Source organism: Ambystoma mexicanum, chromosome 3p (assembly GCF_040938575.1).
Source record: "Ambystoma mexicanum isolate Mex_15411 chromosome 3p, UKY_AmexF1_1, whole genome shotgun sequence".
NCBI lineage: Eukaryota > Metazoa > Chordata > Amphibia > Caudata > Ambystomatidae > Ambystoma > Ambystoma mexicanum.
Window position 1 is genome coordinate 682,384,711 of NC_090925.1, and position 19,584 is coordinate 682,404,294.

Sequence of the window (19,584 nt, forward strand, 5' to 3'; positions counted from 1 at the left end):
ACAAAATATCTCCAGAAGGGGAAGCAGCATTGGTAAGGATTGTACAGGATCTAATGCGACTTGGGGTTGTTGAAGAGTGTGATGACAGCCCATGTAACTCCCCGATTCTCCCGGTTCATAAGAAAGGAGATGAAGTGACCCCGTATAGATTTGTCATTGATTTTAGGAGAATTAATAAGGTTGTGGACCCCAGGTATCCAGTTGTCCCTAGTGTAACAAGTATTCTCACTATGGTCCCTCCCACGGCCACTCACTTTAGTGTCATGGATTTAAAAAACGCCTTTTTCTCCATACCCATAGCTGAAGAATCTAGATACCTCTTCTCCTTTGTATTAGCACAGCGACAATACAGGTTTTGTCGAGCACCCCAAGGTTACACAGAGAGCCCGGCTATTTTTAGCCAAGCACTAAAACAGCAGTTGGATGAAATTCTGTTATCCTCTGGTGTGATGCTCATACAATATGTGGATGATATTCTCATTTGTGGAGATACTGAATTAAGTTGTAAAGAAGGTACCCTGATTGTGTTACAGCATTTGGCATACCATGGCCACAAAGTGTCGCTTAAGAAAATGCAGTATGTACAGGCCAAGGTTGATTATTTGGGATATGTCCTCACTGCAGAGGGTCGATTACTGTCACCTGAGAGGGTACGGTTAATACAGGAAATGGCCTATCCCAGTACCTTTAAAGAATTGAGACGACTGTTAGGTATTACCTCATATTGCCGTCATTGGGTCCCAGAGTTCTCCCTGATAGCTAAGCCCCTGTTACAATGTTTGAAAACGGAAAAGGATCAGACACCCTTCACTTGCACGCAAGAAATGAGAGAAGCCTGCGATGCTCTGAAAAGCGCATTGTGCAGTGCCCCAGGGCTCGGGACACCCAATTACGGCAAGCCTTTTACTCTTTTTGTACATGAACAGCAAGGTTGTGCCCTATCTGTATTGACACAGGAACAAAATGGAAGGCAAAGGCCTTGTGCTTATTTTTCTGGAACCTTGGATAGCGTGGCTGCAGCGCTTCCCCCATGTATGCGATCAGTTGCTGCAGCAGCGGTAGCTCTTAAGCAAAGCGCTGGTTTAGTGTTGGGAACTTCCGTCATTGTAAGAGTTCCCCATGCTGTGGATGTATTGCTCAATAGAACTCAGACCCAGCACCTCACAGCTGCCCGCTTAACGCAATATGAACTGACATTGTTTGCACCAAATGTAACTATCATGAGATGTAATACTTTGAACCCGGCTTCCCTTTTGCCCTTGCCGAGTGGGGAGGGAGATCAAGACATGCATGATTGCCTTATACGCACTGATGAACAGACCCGAGGTAGGGTCGATCTGAGTGACCTTCCCCTAGAGGGAGGTGATGGGATTCTATTTTGTGATGGCTCATGTTACAAACTGGAAAGTGGGGAGACAGTGGCTGGGTACGCAATAACAACTGAAAGTGAAATTGTCCATATGGAACGCATACCCGAGTTATCAGCGCAAGCTGCAGAATTAAGGGCATTAACAAAGGCTCTGGAATTAAGTAAAGATTTAGCTGTGACCATCTATACGGATTCAGCTTATGCACATGGCGTGGCCTTTAATTTTGGTCTACTGTGGAAAGAGCGAGGGTTTCTTACCTCGCATGGAACAAAAATAAAACATGGCAATTTGATAAACAAACTATTAGCGGCATTGGCTGAACCCGCCCAGGTGGCTATAGTGAAATGCTCCGCCCATAAAAAGGTGGTAGATTTTGTGGGGCAGGGGAACGATTTAGCAGACCAGGTGGCTAAATATGCTGCAGAACACTGTAAATTGCCTGTTCCAGAGTGTAACATGCTGCACAGGAATGTGGAAGGGAAAGGGGATGAGGGCGGTTTGGAAAAGGGCCCTGAGGAGATAGTAAAGGACATTCAAAAGGAAGCAGCAGATTGCGAAATTATAGTTTGGACTAAAGACAGTAACAATGGACAAACTCCTAAAGGGGTGTGGCTGGACAAAATCAAAATGAGGTGGTTGCTCCCTGACAGTTATTTACCCATGGTAGTCGATATGGCACATGGGAATGCCCATGTTAATGCAGGTGCAATGGAGGACATTCTGAGCAAAGTATGGAAAAACCGGAAAATTGGATCCTATTGCAGGAGATGGGCAGCACAGTGTGCTGTCTGCCTCCAGCATAATGTGGGCAAATCTGTGAAAGTACCAGCAGGTCATAGCAGACTTCCTACGCAGCCATTTGAGGTGGTGTATATGGACTTCATACAACTGGAACCATTTGCTAAATTAGAATATTGTCTTGTTATGAGGTGTGGGTTCTCTGGTTGGATGGATGCTTACCCCCTAAGAGACAACACTGCTATTTCCACAGCTAAATGCATCCTGAAATACTGGGTGCCCCAGTACACAGTGCCCAGCTTTCTGTATTCCGACAACGGAGTACACTTTACAGGTCAAGTTGTGAAGTGTGTATGTACTGCCTTGGGTATCGATCAGCGATTCCATTCCGTCTATCATCCCAAGAGTGCTGGGATTATTGAACGATCGAATGCCGTAGTGAAAAACAAACTGGCAAAAATATGTGCCTCTACGAACCTGAAGTGGCCAGAAGCCCTTCCCTTGGCATTGTTGAGTATGCAGACCACTCCAAAGGGGACGCACAAATTGTCCCCTTTTGAAATTGTAATGGGCCGCCCTCCAAGTGCATGGTCCATCCCAAAGCCAAGAGTTATTGGTAATATTGAACAACCACTGTTGAGGGATTATTGTGCTGAGCTCACGCATAAACTGTCTATTATCCATCAACAGGTGAAAGACGCAGCCCCGTCAGCTTTGGAAGGAGAAGGCCACGCAATCAAACCAGGGGACTACGTCCTCGTGAAGAGTTTTGATCGCACCAATTGCCTGCAGTCCCGCTGGAAGGGGCCATTTTTGGTCCTACTGGCGACGCAAACTGCTGTGAAGGTTGCTGGCCCCAAAACGTGGATCCATGCCAACCATCTTAAAAAGGCACCACCTCAGATAGTCCATCCCCCGACCAAGGACACAGACCACTTCGCAGCCGAACCTACGGAGGACACTCCCAGGTATCACCTACGCCCTAGGAAGCAACATTGATTGCCTGTTTGAACTCTGACATCTGGCTGAGAAAGGACTTGGTAAAGGGTCAGAACAAACAAAGGACAACTGAGACACAGATGAAGTGGCCTCAGCAGCCCCTCCTGGGTATGAAGTAGCCCCACCGAGACACAGATGAAACGGCCTCAGCGTCCCCTCAAGGGTAGTAAATAGCCTCAACGAGACGTGTCAAGGTAAGGTGCCAGAAGCGGTGACTGTAGGACGGGTTATACTGTGCAACCCTAGCGATCTAGCGCATGAACGGACGGCACCGTTAGGGTAATTGTTAGGGACTTTTTGAACATTTTTGTGTAAATATATAATATATATATATAACGTGTGACATTTAACGGCCAAGTTCCGGAACTCAGCCATTTGGGATTAGCCCTGTGCGAGGGAACAAAACAGGTTGTTACAATGAATGACGAGGACGCAGTGCAGAGGCGTCCACGAGTTGACAGATATGCATGCACCCCAAAGGAAAAGCTCTTCTTATCCCTTGTCTGTATTGTTATAACAGTAGGGTCCGCAATATTCCTCTGGTACCTTGAGCACCATGATATTTATGCTGCCCATAATTTGCTGCCTCCCACGCCTCAGCCTCCAACACCAAAACTAGTAACTATTCCCCATATAGATCAGGAGTATCGGAAAAAGCACCCTAGGAATAGCATCCTCACATGGATGAATGAAACAAACCAGATACTAAATAAAACCAACTGTTACATATGTACATATGTTCCCCATAGCCATGAAAGCGGACCCGAATGGTACGCGACTCCTGCTACAAGTGATACATGCGTGCCTTGGCGAGATTATCTTTTGCGTGCCTCCCAAAACTATACCGAAAATGTGACACTCACATTTGTGAATAGGAAAAATGAGACAAGCACTCAGACTAGAATACAGGGAGGAATTTATATTCCTCTAACACCCAATGTAACTAGATATCTTAATAGATCCATTTCCTGCCCATCTAAAGAAATACAAATGATTCCTCTAACCGACTATATGAGAGACAACAAAGCAGTACTACCACACCCAATCCCTGTACAAAATATAGTTCGTAGGGCCCCCTTTTGCTACCAGCGAAACATGACACATGCTCAGGCTGTTTTCATGGGTAGACACAACTGTCAGAATATAGTAGATTTGAATAGTATATCCGCACCCTTTAGTCCCCCTAAGGGGGAAATGTTTATTTGCGGGGAGGAAGCATACCTCTGGTTACCCCGCTATTGGAAAGGTAGATGTACCGTTGGATACGTAATGTTGGGTTTGCATTACAAATCTGTGGAGGAAGTGAACTTAAAACCCAAGGCAAAGAGAATAAAAATGGGTACACGGGATTACCAGCGAAGGAAAAGAGGTGTTATTACTAAAGAAGACACCACTTGGGATGAATTCTTTGATTTCCTAAAGGGCATAGTGATGCCCATGGGAATAGTTATGAATTCCAGAAGCATTAGGCACTTGGCTAGATTAGTAGAAAAGGAACTAAATGTGACCGGTGACATACTGGCAAACCTCACTAAAGAAGTACAAGCAGTCCGGATGGTCGCATTACAAAACCGACTAGTATTAGACACAATGCTGGCAGAAGTAGGAGGGGCTTGTAAAATAATTGGCACTTCTTGCTGCACTTTTATACCTGATTATAGCACTGATATCTTTAAGGGATCGATGAAATGCATAATATAGCAGCTCAAATACATTCTGAATTTGGGCCTGGGGATGGGACATCCTGGTTCTGGGATCTATTACGGAGCTGGGGATGGAAGCTCCTCACCCCTCTTCTTGTGATAGGAGGATTAATAGCTGCTTGCTGCTGTTGCATTCAGTGCTTTCCCTTATGTATGTCCGTCATAGGAGATTGCTGCAGGAAAATGATGGGAGCACTGGCACCCAAACCAACTAATGCCATGACCACCAACGAGATGATAAAGTTAGAGGAGGCAATTGAGGGGTTGCAGAAGATTGATGTGTCGGACGACGACAATGAAAGAATGAATGAATACAAACTAAACCACGTGTATTACTGATAAAGTCTTGCTGACGCAAAAGGGTCGTTTGTAAATACCAAATTCATGTAATTGTCATGTTTCTTTGCCTCAGCAAGACTTAAACCCATTGCCCATGTTATAGCATTATGTCCATGTTAAACCAACTGCTTTTGTGTCCGCACACGAGGCCCAGGGTTTTCGCCTGGAACAGATATTACTCAAAGGCTTAGGAATTTCCCTCTGTTTTCCTTTCCTGTAAAGGCTACATAAATAATGTCTGTTAAAACTCTTGCACTTCACGTCCTGTCTAAAGCTGCCGTGCGAGTCAGCATGCATTCATTGACCCTGGGGTCTCCTCTATGAATGATGATTGCTAGCATCCGCACTCTTTCCCGAAACATAAGCATAAAGCGTATCTATATTCGGAGTTGTTATTCTCTGGGATATGTGGGAAGGGGAACTTGTGTTAGAGCTTGTGCGTCATTCTGTGAAAGATATGTCCTGCTATTGTCCAGCAGCCCATGAATGGATATTATTATCACTACCGCGGCAAGATATGTGTAGTTTGCAAATTCCCCACTGTGTCAAATGTGATGAATTAGCTTGTTTTTACGACCACGCATGTTAAAGATTACACGTGCATCCTGAAGGATATTTGGACTTGCTTAGATAAGCTATATGAGTAATGACCATTTGCAATGTCCGGCCTTTGTAAAATGTCACCGCAAGGGCTGGAATAACAGCTAAAAGTGTTTTGGCAGGAAACTGTATGTCAGGACGTGCCTGGGCTTTGCGCCAGTCATAAGACTCAATGTAAACGTTTTCCTATAAAGAGCCTGCTCACTGTAATGTTAGTAGCTCACTCTAGATAGCATCCCTATGATGTATCTTGCAGTCAGCCCTTCCGCGGAAGTTTTGTATTGCAATAAATGATTGTTGAACTCACTTACTAGTGTGTTTATTGATGGAGACCTCCGCCTGGTGAATTTTAGCATTGACTGAACTGTCAAGACTGGGGGCTAGCTCGCCTTTTGGTTGTAGCTCCTGAGATTCTATCCGGGGCTACAATCAAAAGACCAGGGGCTATAGCCCCCTTAGCCCCCCCCAAGCAATGCCTCTTCTAACAGGGACTGCAAATGATGAACAAAACACGGCATAATATAAAATAGCAATGATGTGACTTTAATGTAAAATTTGCCATGGTCCAGCGACTGGACATAATGGAAACTGCCAATGTTCTGCTAAGTGGGAATGAGGTCGTTTGCTAAACGGGTTTAATGTAAACTGGCAATGATGGGCCTAATAGTTTTGTGTGCAATTGTCGATGATGTGCTAATTAGACATAACTTAATCTGGCAATGATGTGCTTGATGGTTTCTCAAAAACATACTTAACAGAGACAATACGTTATTCCTCATAGGATTAGCACTTTATAGTGGCATTACGTGGATTATTTTCTGAGTTCATTTTTCTGCTGTGGTACCGATGAGGCTCAGTGCTCCGTTTTTGTTTTATCCTTGACTTCGTGGTGATAAACAAACTGCTAGGGAGCTGGTCAGCCATATTTGGTGACACCTACTCCCCCCCCCTCGCCACTAGAGACCAATGAAGTCCTGACATGGCCACCAGAGTTGGGTTGGAGAGAATTTACTATAGAACGAGGCAATCAGCGCCACCGTCAGATGTAGATAAAGGGCTGCGCTTGTTACTTATTTTGGATTATGGAGAAGTGACACATATACATTAATGTCAGAGAGGTGTGGTGCCCCCTCCCGCACTGTATCCAATCCCAGCAGTCCCCCACCCCATTGATGGGATCCAAGGGGGGGGGGCTATTGAGACAATCTCAGTTCACAGTTACAGGTCCATTGTGAGATTTTGGTGAAATGCCCAATGGAGGTCCCTTCCAAGAACATCAGATTAGAGCCAGTCAGCCCCGGGGACCCCTGTCACCAATGACAGATCAGAGAGACGGCCCCTGGCTGCCCCTGCCATTAATGTTGGATCGGAAGGAAGGTGATGATGTGTGCCCCCCACTGTGAGTGCCAGCCCATATGCGAAGCTTCCTATGGAGCCCCATCACCAAAGCCAGACATGGGCAAAGGCAACCCATGTGCACCCCCACTTCCACCACCACTGGCAATCCAGGGGCAAAGTGGCCTATATGTGTGCTTGGCATCAGTAGGAGACTGGGAAATAAGAGATGCGTAGTTTGCCCTGGCACCAGGCTCAGGCCAGGCGGGAAGCAATCCATGGGCAGCCTGACGACAAGCCCTGGGATGCAAAGTCCAATGAGTGACCCAGGCTTGAGACCCGGGAGACAATACCCGCAGGTACCCGACCACCTGTGTCAGGCCACTGTAGAAGGAACCCACGGGCACCGCAGTCACCATTGTTGGATAAGGGAAAAAGAGCCCTCGCTACCCCCGTTACTAGTGACGGATTACACAGGAGGGGCCCGTGGCTGCTGCCATCAGACATGTTAGACCATGAGGAAGGCAACAATGGGTGCCTCGGGCCTCAGAGTCACAGGAGAGAGAAGAGACCAATGGGTGGCCATGAGGCCCATTCTGAATTGGAAACATCAAGGAGTCACCCCACCCAACATCAGTGTCAGATGAGGCAGTTGTACCCCATGGGTGCTCCACCATCAGTGGAAGACCAGGCAACCAGAGGCAGACATCCAGAGAAAGGATGTCCAAACAAGAATATACTGGCGCGTGCCATGACAATGATGTCACGCTGTCTCGGAAGGGGCCTGTGGGTGTGCTTGTCACCAGTGTTTCATAAAAGGGGAAGGGCATAAGGGTTGCCTATAACACACATTTTGGATTGAGAGAGGGAGCACGTTGGCCTTCCAAGTCATCAGAATTGGATTGATAAATTGGGGCGCTTATGTGCACACGGAAGACCCTCCACATGGGTTTTCACCAACACCAGTATCAGGTCAGGGGGTAGACAGCTATGGGAGTAACCCTATAAGTGAAAATAATAAAATAAATGTTCCCTTACTATCAATGTCCAAACATGCAGCCGCGAGCAATGGGCGCCACTGTGAGCAGTATGAGATTAAAGCAAAAGAAGATAAAAAGGGTCCAGCACCGCCTTTGACTGATCAGTAAAAAGGACCCGTTATTGCCCTACCACCAGTGTCAGACCATCAAAGAGACCCCCATAAGTGTCCCCAGAACCATTCTCAGAGGGCACAAGGAATCGCTGAGTAATCTTTGGGTGCCTCAGATCCAATGTCGACCCCAGGATGTCAGATCGCGGAAGGAAGGACCCCTCTGTGCTCTACCAACGCTATCAGCTGAGAGCGTCAGGTCCCATGGGTGCTACTATCCTCAGCAGCCAACTGGCGCTACTGTGGCAAGTGTTCCATCGATCTGAAGAGCTTGCTGGGTTCCCCCCCCCCCCACCAGTCTCTGACCCCAGTGGAGATAGGACCCATGAGTATTTCTCCCCCCATAAGTGTCCCACAACATGAAGTGCCCCCATGAGTGCCTGCAGGGTCATTAGTAGGCTGATGAAGAAGGAACCGAGGGGCACCTCCACCAGTAGTGTTGGATTGCAGAAGGGGCATTCTTGCTACCAGTGCCAGATCTGGGAAGCAGTGCTAATAGACACATTTGGTACAAGCATAGGCACCCCCCACCCCCCTCTCCCAATGCTAAGAGCACCCAAAAGCCCCAACCTGAACACGGTTTACATTACCTGACATTTCTATTCCAAAACAAAAGATGTAATGGCTGGAAGGTTTAGAATTAATCTTAAACTCTGGCATTGCTCTGGGCAACCCTCCCGGCCACCGTTCTTCAGGCTGCCAAGCACTTACAGAAAGGGGAAAGACCATGTGCAAATCAGGTTTTATCCCAACCCAAAAGTGGCAGTCCAGCCCAAACTGCTTGGTCACATCCCTTCTGCCCAGGACCACAAGCATCCCTAGACATGTTTCGGCATCGTTGAGCCTCATCAGTGAGAAGTAGATTGGGTTTCTAGGCACAGCAGGCACGGGACCCATGTCTGGAGCTGTTGCCCTTGCCAGGTTGTTTGAAAAGCCATCAAAGGACCTTCCACATTCCTCTGGGAATTGTTTGGGCCTCAGTCACATCCTGACAACGTTTGGACATGCTCCTTGGCTTTCACCTGCTAGTCAGAGCGCTGCATAGAAATCGACGAGGCCTGCAGCATATTATTCATGAAGTCAATGAAAGGCAATGGAAACCCGCAGCACATGCATGTCCTTTTAATCAATGCCACCTTGCATGCTGGCACGTGCGAGATCAAACTTGCAGCAGTAAACCACACAACTAAAAGTCCGTACAGGCAACATGCTAGAAAGCCCACACTGGTTAGTTATGATCCTAATGGCATGGAGTCAGCTATCAAATGCGATATGAGAAATTAACGGGACAATGTACAGGAATCTTCATTCGTGCTCCAAATGACTCAGGGTCAGTGTGATATTGGGAGAGTTGGCACAATGGAGCGCTCGTTACCCATGTTACCCAATAGGTGAAGGGCAGATTGTGTAAAAGCAAAGCTAATTCACCTCACAAACACATGTGACTTACTTTACTTGGACTCACAGGGCCAGGCGGGGGAAAGTGGGGAGCAGATTATCTCTAAGCAGGAGAAGAGCTCCTGACACGTGTGAGTAGCTCATCCAGTCCGTGTTTTGCTATCTGCATTCCGGTCATTCTATGTTACCACTGTCCCACGAGACCAGTGCTGTGCTATGATGCATTGCACAATATTTATGTTATGTTATGTTATTTTGCATTTATATAGTGCCTTAGGTACCATTGGTATGATCTCAAGGTGCTGGCAGGTTGAACGCCCTCGGGAACCGAAGTTCAAGTCAGTAGAGAGAGAGAGAGGCATAAGGTGCGTGTGAGCACTGGATATGTGTGCAGCGGTGCAGCCATTTATTTTGGGAAAATATTAGAAACGGGGGGCATATCTTCTGACATCCGCTGTATGATTGCCAGTGTTCACAGTGTGACCGTGGCACGCGCCATCAAGTACTGCTTTATTGGTTTGCACACACTCATGTGTTGCCCATTGAGCACTCGGCGTGTCTCTTGGGTGCACCATTTCTGATGGGCGCGTGCGCGGTTCACCGCTTAGCAATGCTTTTGTAGATGGTGGCGGACATGGCAGCCATGTATTTGTATTTATTGTTTTATATAGCACCATGTCATAATACCTCATCCATCGCGCTTCAAAATTGTTAATCCTAAAACTTTTTATGGAATGTTCTTCAGAAAAGTCTGCTGCAAAAGGCATCAGTTTGACTCATTATTCAACACATTTTCTGGCAGGGGTGCCCTTCCAACCAGTATCTGGGCCATTGCACGCCTCACTGTAAAGGGTGCTCATTTACAATGTAAAAATGAACCAACCTTGACAGATGACAGCAGTTGCTTCAAATCTAACAAGCTCCAAGGAAGTGTTCCTAAAATCTTAGCACCTAGAGGCCCCAGCGGGGTCTTAATCCAGCAGTGAAGGAAAAGGGCACATTGGTGACCCGGCCCCCAGTTTCAAGCAATGGGTGGTGACTGGGCCCATGGGAGCTCCTGCCAGTAGCACTGAACATGGGGGAAGGGACGCCGGGCGATCAAGGACACCCCTTTCGGCTCACAGGCGAAAGGGTCAATGGTTAACCCTTGCACCACTGTCACAGCAGGGAAAAGCGATTGCCGTCGCCTCGGCCTTCAGGGTGAGAGGATACAGCGAGCACCCACAGGCGATTCAGCTACCAGTGTCACACCCCGAAGAGGGATCCATGGGTCCACCAGTCCCCTCTGTCAGATCAAGAGCAAGTCTCAAAACATTCCCATACTAGATATGTCAAACCTTCATAGAAGGTGTTTATGAGTCCCCGGGCAGCACTGATGGATCAAAGGAGAAAGAGAATGCACCATTTGGGTGACCCCGGTCATGGGTGCATATCCATCGGGTGCTCCTGCAACCAGAGTCAGATCATTGGGAAGAGACCCTTGAATGCCAAAAACATCAACGTCGAAACAGACAGTGGGCCCCAGGGATGTTCTAGTGCCATTTCCAAAGCACGAGAGAAAATACTTGTGTCAGAGATGGAGAAGAGCTATACAGGTGCCTCGAACACCAATCGCAAACTGAAGGAGAGGACACACACCATGTGACAGACTGCGGGAGAAGGGATCCATCGGTGCCCCGTGACCAGTCAATATCCCACCGGGAGTCGGGGCACATGGTTGCCCCTTCTCCACCAATGTAGGAAAGAAGGAAAGAGGGGTGCTAACCCTTCCCCCTGGCCTGCCCCCCCACCAGTATGAGATCACGGGCAAGAGACACTGATTGCCCCCTGCCAGTAGTGAGAGATCAGGGAGAAGGGATACGTGAAGACTGCATCATCAGTGACAGGTTGGGAGAAGAGGCACATGGGTGCCACCTGCCACCATTGGGAGACTAGAGAAAAGCGACTCGTGGGTGCTCATGCCACCAGAGTCAAATTGCAGAAGTAGACTAGTGGGAACCCAGGCCGCCAATGCTCCATCAGAAGGCACCCATAGGTGCAAATACCCCTGAAATCAGACCAGGGAGAATTGAATCATGGATGCTCATCCCACCAGAGTCAGAGGGGAAAGGAGGAACACCGAGGCGCGCTGCGCCAGACGAGAAACCCGCTTCTTCCTTCCGAATTATTTTGTCTTCAATACTAAACGATCTTTCCATCAGTGACAGATCCTCGGGAGGGGTGGGGAGCTTGGAAGAGGTGGATTTTATCCATGCGCATCCATTTGCAGATCCCTGCTGGTTTCCGCCCCCTACAGATCCCACCCCCTGCCCTGCTTTCAAAATATGGCGTGATTTCATCAGAGAACCTGACCTGAATCTCTCAGTCCCTGCTCACAATCCCTCAGAAACATCCATGAATCTCAGCCCCAATCCCGCAGAACCTGCCCTGGAATCCGTCGCAGATATGACCTGATGTCCTCAGATGCATTCACCCGCTTAGATGCCCCTGTGCTTTCCGGATGTTCTCATAATACCGGAGCTGGCTCCAGGTTCACCAATCGGGTGCCCAGGAAACCCATCCCCAGGTTTGTGTCCGTGCTCCATGCATATTCCTGCATATATTGCCCATTCAACGGAGAGAAGCGGAAAACAAGACTTCACCCCAAAACATCTAACCCTGTGCACGCCCTCCACCTCAATAATCCACAATGAATTCAGATGGATGGGTGCCAAGGGGAACTGGTTGGGATTGGGGTAGAATCCTTGTGGTAGGAAGAGAGAACCTCCAGTTTAGGGTGGGTTCCCACCTGTATACGCCCGGGTTGGTAAAGCATATGTTGATGGAGGTAGGAGAATGTGGGCGTTCAAGTACTATAATGCAGGCCACACATCAGTTCACCTCTGTGTTCTGCACACTGTGCCCTTAAGGCTCAGTACTACATGGCAACCCTATGCCTTTTGCTTCCATTCTCCTCCCGTCATGAAAAGTCCTTCATTGTGCTATATGGTGCCCTCTTATTGGGATTCTGCAAGCCATGGCATTCTAAATGAATACCCCACGACATCTTCTTACAGTCACATTCAGCAATAATAACCCACACCCAGGCTTATGACCCCTCTAGATTAAGGCATTCAACCTCTGTGCCCCAGTGAGTCATGGGTCTGTTTAGGGTAGGGTCTCAACACTGGCCCCAGATGTCTTCAGCATCTATTCAAAATGCAGTATGACTACTCAGGTGCCCTCTATATACTCTCTGTGTGGGCTCCCCCTGGCCACATGGGATCACAAAATACATCTATGTGCGCCTGCTCCCTCCTCAGCTGTCAGTATCAGATCCTTTGGTGAGGACCTGGATTCTGTGTGAGCAGTCCTTGCCACACCTTTGTCTATGTCCTTTCTAGGCTTAGGCCACTCTAGGATTGAAGCCCTGTGAGACTTTTAGGTTTGGCCCCTCTACTTTTGCCCCTGGAGGCTTGTCGGGGTTGGGAATCTAATGTCATGTTCCCACTAGTCTTCGCCCTCTGTACGTTTGGGAATACTCTTGGAGTGGACCATCTAGGCTTGGCTCACTTGCTTTTCTTGAACCCCCTAGGTCTGTACACGCTCTATGCTTGGCCCCATTCTAGGTGCGCCTCCTCTACGCTGGAACCACCCTCTAGGTCAGCTCCCCGCAATGACTTGTTCCCATCTAGTCTTGTGTCACCTCAATGCATTTGGTCCAATGGCTTCAGAGTTTTGGGCCTACTCTAGACCACTCTATGGGTTTCAGTCACTTCAATATATGAACCCATCAAGGTTTGCAGCCACGAAGGTTATGGTGGGCATCCCCTAGACATGACTGCCCCAAGGCTGAGGTCCCTCTAAGCTAGGGCCTCGCTTGCATCATCCTATGACTGCTCCAAGGATGAGGTCCCTCTAAGCTAGGGCCTCAATTGTATCCCCTAGACATGACTGCCCCAAGGCTGAGGTCCCTCTAAGCTAGGGCCTCGCTTGCATCATCCTATGAATGCCACAAGGCTGAGGACTCTCTAAGCTAGGGCCTCGCTTGCATCATCCTCTGAATGCCACAAGGCTGAGGACTCTCTAAGCTAGGGCCTCGCTTGCATCATCCTATGACTGCCCCAAGGCTGAGGACTCTCTAAGCTAGGGCCTCGCTTGCATCATCCTATGAATGCCACAAGGCTGAGGACTCCCTAAGCTAGGGCCTCGCTTGCATCATCCTATGACTGCCCCAAGGCTGAGGACTCTCTAAGCTAGCGCCTTGCTAGCATCATCATATGAATGCCCCAAGGCTGAGGACGCCCTAAACTAGGGCCTCGCTTGCATCATCCTATGAATGCCACAAGGCTGAGGACTCCCTAAGCTAGGGCCTCGCTTGCATCATCCTATGAATGCCCCAAGGCTGAGGACTCTCTAAGCTAGGGCCTCGCTTGCATCATCCTATGAATGCCCCAAGGCTGAGGACTCTCTAAGCTAGGGCCTCGCTTGCATCATCATATGATCTCTCCAAGGCTGAGGACTCCCTAAGCTAGGGCCTCGCTTGCATCATCCTATGAATGCCACAAGGCTGAGGACTCCCTAAGCTAGGGCCTCGCTTGCATCATCATATGATTGCCCCAAGGCTGAGGACCCCCTAAACTAGGGCCTCGCTTGCATCATCCTAAAGTAGGCTTCTAGGATTAAGCCCCCTCCCAGGTTGGGCACTCACTGTGCTATGTTACGTTAATATGCTTATACATGGTGCCAAATCATCACCACCAGTGTATCAGAGCTCCTAGGTTTGTCCGTAGAGTGGCGTACGGTACCACACTCCATTGTGCGGTTCTCTCTAAGTCTTGGATCCCTGTAAGCTAGGGTGCATCGAAATCTATGGCCATTGAGGCCTGGGCCCTCACTAATCTAGGACCCTGCTAGGCCTAAACCCCTTGTTTCTTCATCCACTTCTAGGCTTCAACCTCCAGTAGGCTGTGTGCCACTCTTAGTTTAGGGCCTCTCCTGAGGCTGGGTCCCTTATAGACTATGGCCCCCTCTAAACTTGCCCCCCTAGACTCTAGGCACTTGTAAGATGGGTCACTATAGGTCTGGGCCCCTCCAATCCTTGACCATCTCTATGCGTGATCTCACGATTGACTTTGGCTCGTCTAGGCCTGGGTCGCAAGAAGGTTTGGGCCCCTTTACACGATGGTTCCCTTCCGCCTAGTACCGTCAAGGAAAAGGTTGCTCAAGGGGGCAGCCTTCTAGGCTTGGACTTTCTAAACTGGGGCAACCTTTGGTTTGGGCCTCTGTAGACCTGGGCCATAACATTTCGAATAATAATGTGTCGGTTACTAGCATGGTGCTTTTTACCAGATTCTTCTGGTTCCCAAATGCTGTGATAAATGGCGATTCCATTAATAACCACTCGTGGGACTGGATGATGAAAGGCTGAGTCAGTCTAACCAGGGAATCAAACCCATAAGCCACAGCATCGTAGTTCCCAAGCTCCGCATGATGCGCTTGAGCTAGGACCCGCCGATCCCCAGACTTGGCCACCTCTGATTTGGTTCCCCATCAGCATTAGACGCCCTCGACCAATGCCGTGCCTCTAGTCTTGGCAGGACATCTGGGTGCTGGGTGAACCCCTTAATCCATCACTGAGGGGCTGGAATGCCTTCTAGAACTACTGCACCAATGGTAAGGGGCACGTGCCTCAGATTGTCAGAGATAGGTTTGCAATGGAGCATGGGAGACTAAAGGGCCCGCTGGCAAGCAGGTGGCATGTGGCCCCTGCCCGCAGGAGCATTGCTGGAAGAGCCCGGCAAGAGCATGGCACGAAGCCTCTGCCCGCCAGAGCATCGCTTGTAGAGCCTGGCAAGCGGGTGGCAGGTGACCTCTGCTCGCTGGCTCTGGTGGTGGGTACCTGTTCGTAGCTGTGCATTGGGGCGTCTGTTTGCGGACAGGTGTCTGTGATTGGGTTGGTAGTAGTGGGGTGTCCTACCTTTGATGGGCGTCGGGGGTGTCCTTTCGCAGTAGGCCCCGTCCTCCAGTGGTGGTTGGATGGCCTCTGTCGGCGGAGGGCAACCGGTTGCGTCCGCTGGGCCCCGGTTAATGCTTGCTCGTAGTCTTGGGCTGGCTCTGGGGTGGTGCCGTGTGGCAGCAGATGGCACGATGGCTGCGTCCTCGGCGGCTGACGCTGTCCTCCGTTGGGATGGGGGGCGCAGGCGGGTTATTATTCCCTGCTGACTGCTGCCAGGCTTTGGGAACGGTGGGGGGCGGGCTGCCGGTTGGTCACCCTTGCGTTTGGCGGCAGTCGGCGGTCACGGGCGCTCTGCCTCCGGCGTGTGCCCCCTTTTCTCTCGGAGACGCTCCGCTTGCCCGTCGCGCTGCTGCTGCTGCTGCTGAGGTTGGGGTGAGGATAATCCGCGCACGGCGCTGCGACTGCCGCCTCCTCCCGCCCCCTCCTTGCGGACGGGCGCCCTATAGGAGCGTGGAAGCCGGCTTTCATCAGCGGCGTCGCAGCAATCAGCGCCGGCTGAGGCTGGTCCCCTCCCAGTTGCCTTTTCCTGGGGTGGGGGTAGGGGGTGTTGGGAAGGAAGGAGTCGAGCCGCTCCTTCTTGCTTTTTTCTTTCTCTCCCTGAATTGAGAAGAGAAAACCCCCTCCCCTTGACCTTTTCTCCTTCATGTGGCTACGGTGGATGACCCTGCGCTTGTGGCATCCCCATCCCAGGCCCCTCCCCCACCCACACATAGAATCGGCATCACTGCTGGGGTGAGATGTGCTCGGAATGAGGACGGCGGCGTTTGTCATAGGCGCCTAGAAATACCCGCGATGGATTAGCAGGGCGTAGGGCTATTATGGGGGAGGGGCGGGGGCTCGGGAGCGGTGTTGGGGGGGTGTACACCCACATCATCATTAGATAGATAGGCGGCGCGCCTTCGCACATGCATTCAAACCCAGCATTAGACGGGCAGGTGGGCTGCCCCCGAACATGTGGGGGAGGGGCTCGTTGCAATTCTCTTTATCCGAGGAGAATTAGAGGGGCGCTTTCAGAAACCTGAATACACCGCAGTATTGGGGGGCACGTGCAAAGGAAAGGGGACATCATTCAGGGGTGTGGGGTTGAGGATTCGCAGGACCTCAAAATCCATGACATTATTCATCAGAAGTGGCTCTTGTGTATCGGTGGGGACTGGAGGCATCAGCGTGCATAATCCCAAATCCATTATTGGAGGGGGTGGGGGGGGGTTCTATTCGATGAAACCAAAATACCGCATACGGGACACGGCTGCAGCTGAGAGAAGTCCGTGGGGGAGGGGTGTGTGGGGGCGGGGCAGTGACTCCGCCTCCTCAGTGCAACCCAAATGCATTGTGGTACAGAGATTGTATTCTGACTGAAGCTTGAATCGTTAGGGTGGGCGGGGGGAGGGGGCAGCCCACAGAATAACAAAACAACCCCGGAGAGAGGGGTGCACCCACCAGAGCAACCCACAGTCATCATCAGAGCTGACGGTGAAGCCCACACTGCCCACCCTCGGGGAATGGGGTGGTCTAATTACAGAATACCAAATTCATCACGGGGTACCTGCTGCTTGCAGAAAACCACAGTCATAAAAGACTGTAGAGGAGCAGGTGGACATGTCATCCCTGGCTCCCGCCCCCCTCACCTCCGTCGTACTGGAACAGCAGGAGACGAGCCCTATGTGGGACACCAGGTATCATCCCAATACCGCATCAGGTGTATGAGAGACGATAGACAACCACACCACATTTATTTATTTATTTTTATTTGTATAGCGCGAAACGTGAGTCCGAAGGCATAAAGATGCTGAACAGGACAGACAATTAACATAAAGGAGTTCTAGATTCAGAGGCAGTATCGGGGGTAGTGGAAGTTAGCAGAATAGGATGGTTTTCAGTCCTCGTTTAAAGCTGGCGATTGATGCACAAGCTCTCCAATCCAGGGGGAGAGTGTTCCACAGTCTCGGGGCTGTGTGTGGGTAGGACCCAAATGCCACACATGCAAGTTTGGTCTGTGGTGTTGCTAGAAGGAAGGTGTTATTAAAACATAATGTTCTATGAGCTGGGAACCATGGGATGCCATTGGACCGATACTTGGGCCCTTCCCCAAACAGGCATCGATGTGTAATGCAGTCGATGCAAAACAGAATCCTGCTGCACACTGGGAGCCAATGCAGGGCCCTTTTGGCAGTTGGCCCTTCCACTACACGTAGCACATTATTGTGGATGACCTGAGCGGGGAGAACTCTCCCTTAGCGATGCCAAGCAGGAGACTAGCACAATAGTCCAGCTTGGCCCCTATAACAGCACGAGCAATAGTGGCACAATTGATGTTATTAGGAAAGGGGCGAAGCTGGGCCAGCAAGTTCAGGTGGTAAAATGTGCTGGAGACCAAGCTGTTAACCTGTGCTTTTATGGAGAGATCCTGGAGTTTTAACTTTGGACTAGGTCTTGATGGTGCAGCTTGCAAATATTACATTGCTTGAATGTACCCTCGCACTGAGATGGTGGACGGATGTCTGCACACACCAGTGGACATCATAGAGCTATAAATGAAATCTGACAAGAGCAGACAGATTGTGAGGAATTGGACCATCCGCACGTGGGTGTGCACTCACCTGGGCTTTTTTGAAATTTTGTATGCAATTGAGTGATGGTAGATCAACCTCTGGAAAATGTGTGGGGCTAATCCGTACACATTTTCCTATGCTCACTGCACGACATACACCTAGACCTGTGTACTCTGGGTTGACACAGCCTACAGGAGCAGTCTTTGCTGTTATATTTTGTTGAGCTCTGACTGGTGGAGTACACAATGCTTCTCAGAAGGGGGGAGGGCCAAAACCTTCCTCCTGCCATGGCCAGCCTAACTATCAAAGGCTCCATGGGTCTGCCCTATCCATTTGCTTACCCTCTGCAGATGGTGGTGGCAATTAACATACTAATAGAGAAAGTTCAAACAGGCCCACATGGTGCCTGGCTGCAGAGGCTAAAACAAAGGAGAAAGGAAACCCCAACACCCCTTTCATATGCACTGTGTCAACCTTAAGCCAGCTCCTGCCCGATCAATGACAGTGAGCTGTCATGTCTTGTTTATGTGTTTACAGTAGGCAACCCCCACAGGGGGACCCCATTTAGAGGGTAGGAGTATGGGATTTGATGGATACAGAAAGTCTGTTCTTGCCACAACTTCCAAGGCAACCTGACGCTTTAATCAGGAACCACAGAGAGCTCAATGAACCAGAGAGACCCTTTGATCCACAACAGACATGAAGATGGGTGGGCCTTACTATTACATGCTTCACCCCTTTACATTTTCGGTAGCAAAGCACTCTGGTTATGACCTCATGCATACAGGAGATTATTGGTGGAGACCCAGAATTGGTTAATTAATGTAGGCTTAGCCTACACCAATCACTGTGGCCCATTTGGCTTTAAAAGTGGGCTGAGACCCTCTTTTGGGCAGATCATCTGAAGACTTTGCAAGTAGTAACAAGAATAACTCATTTGGACCCTGGCTGAAGGTACAGTCTGCCTTAGAGCTTCCGCCAGTGAAGAAAGGCCAGGATCGCAAAGTGGGACTCAAGATCCCTCCCATAAACATCTCCCAGGAAACAGAGGGAGGTACTGAATCCAGAGGACCCTCCAGGAGCTCCAGAACTGGTACCCCACCAGCACACAGCGTGCCCTGCTAGGCTTTTCAAGCAAAGTTCCTAGGTGAGAAGTGCCAGAGAGTCTCTGAACCAAACCCAGGACAAGGCCGGTCCCTGCAACACTATGCTCAGTTTTGGGCCATCTGCCTTATATGATAAAAGCCCAATGAAGAAGCTCGGAGGAGTGCATCAACAAGCATCAACCACATCTGCCTTAAAGGACATTTTCGAGCCAGTCGTGCCCCCCGAGCTGCAACTGAATGCACCGCTGACTGTGGTCCAGGGATGAATATCGTTTTCAAAACCATCAATCAGCCCC

The 19,584-nt window shown here is 49.7% G+C and overlaps 1 protein-coding gene across 1 annotated transcript in view; it reads right to left on the minus strand.

Moving 5' to 3' along the window:
- The window catches only part of SNCB (synuclein beta), a 223,585-nt gene extending 207,428 nt beyond the window's left edge, over nt 1–16,157 (minus strand). Inside the window, exon 1 of the mRNA XM_069651475.1 lies at nt 15,592–16,157. The gene's annotated coding sequence lies outside the window, so the exon portion shown is untranslated. The remainder of the gene's footprint in view (nt 1–15,591) is intronic.
- Between the last annotated feature and the right edge of the window lie 3,427 nt (nt 16,158–19,584).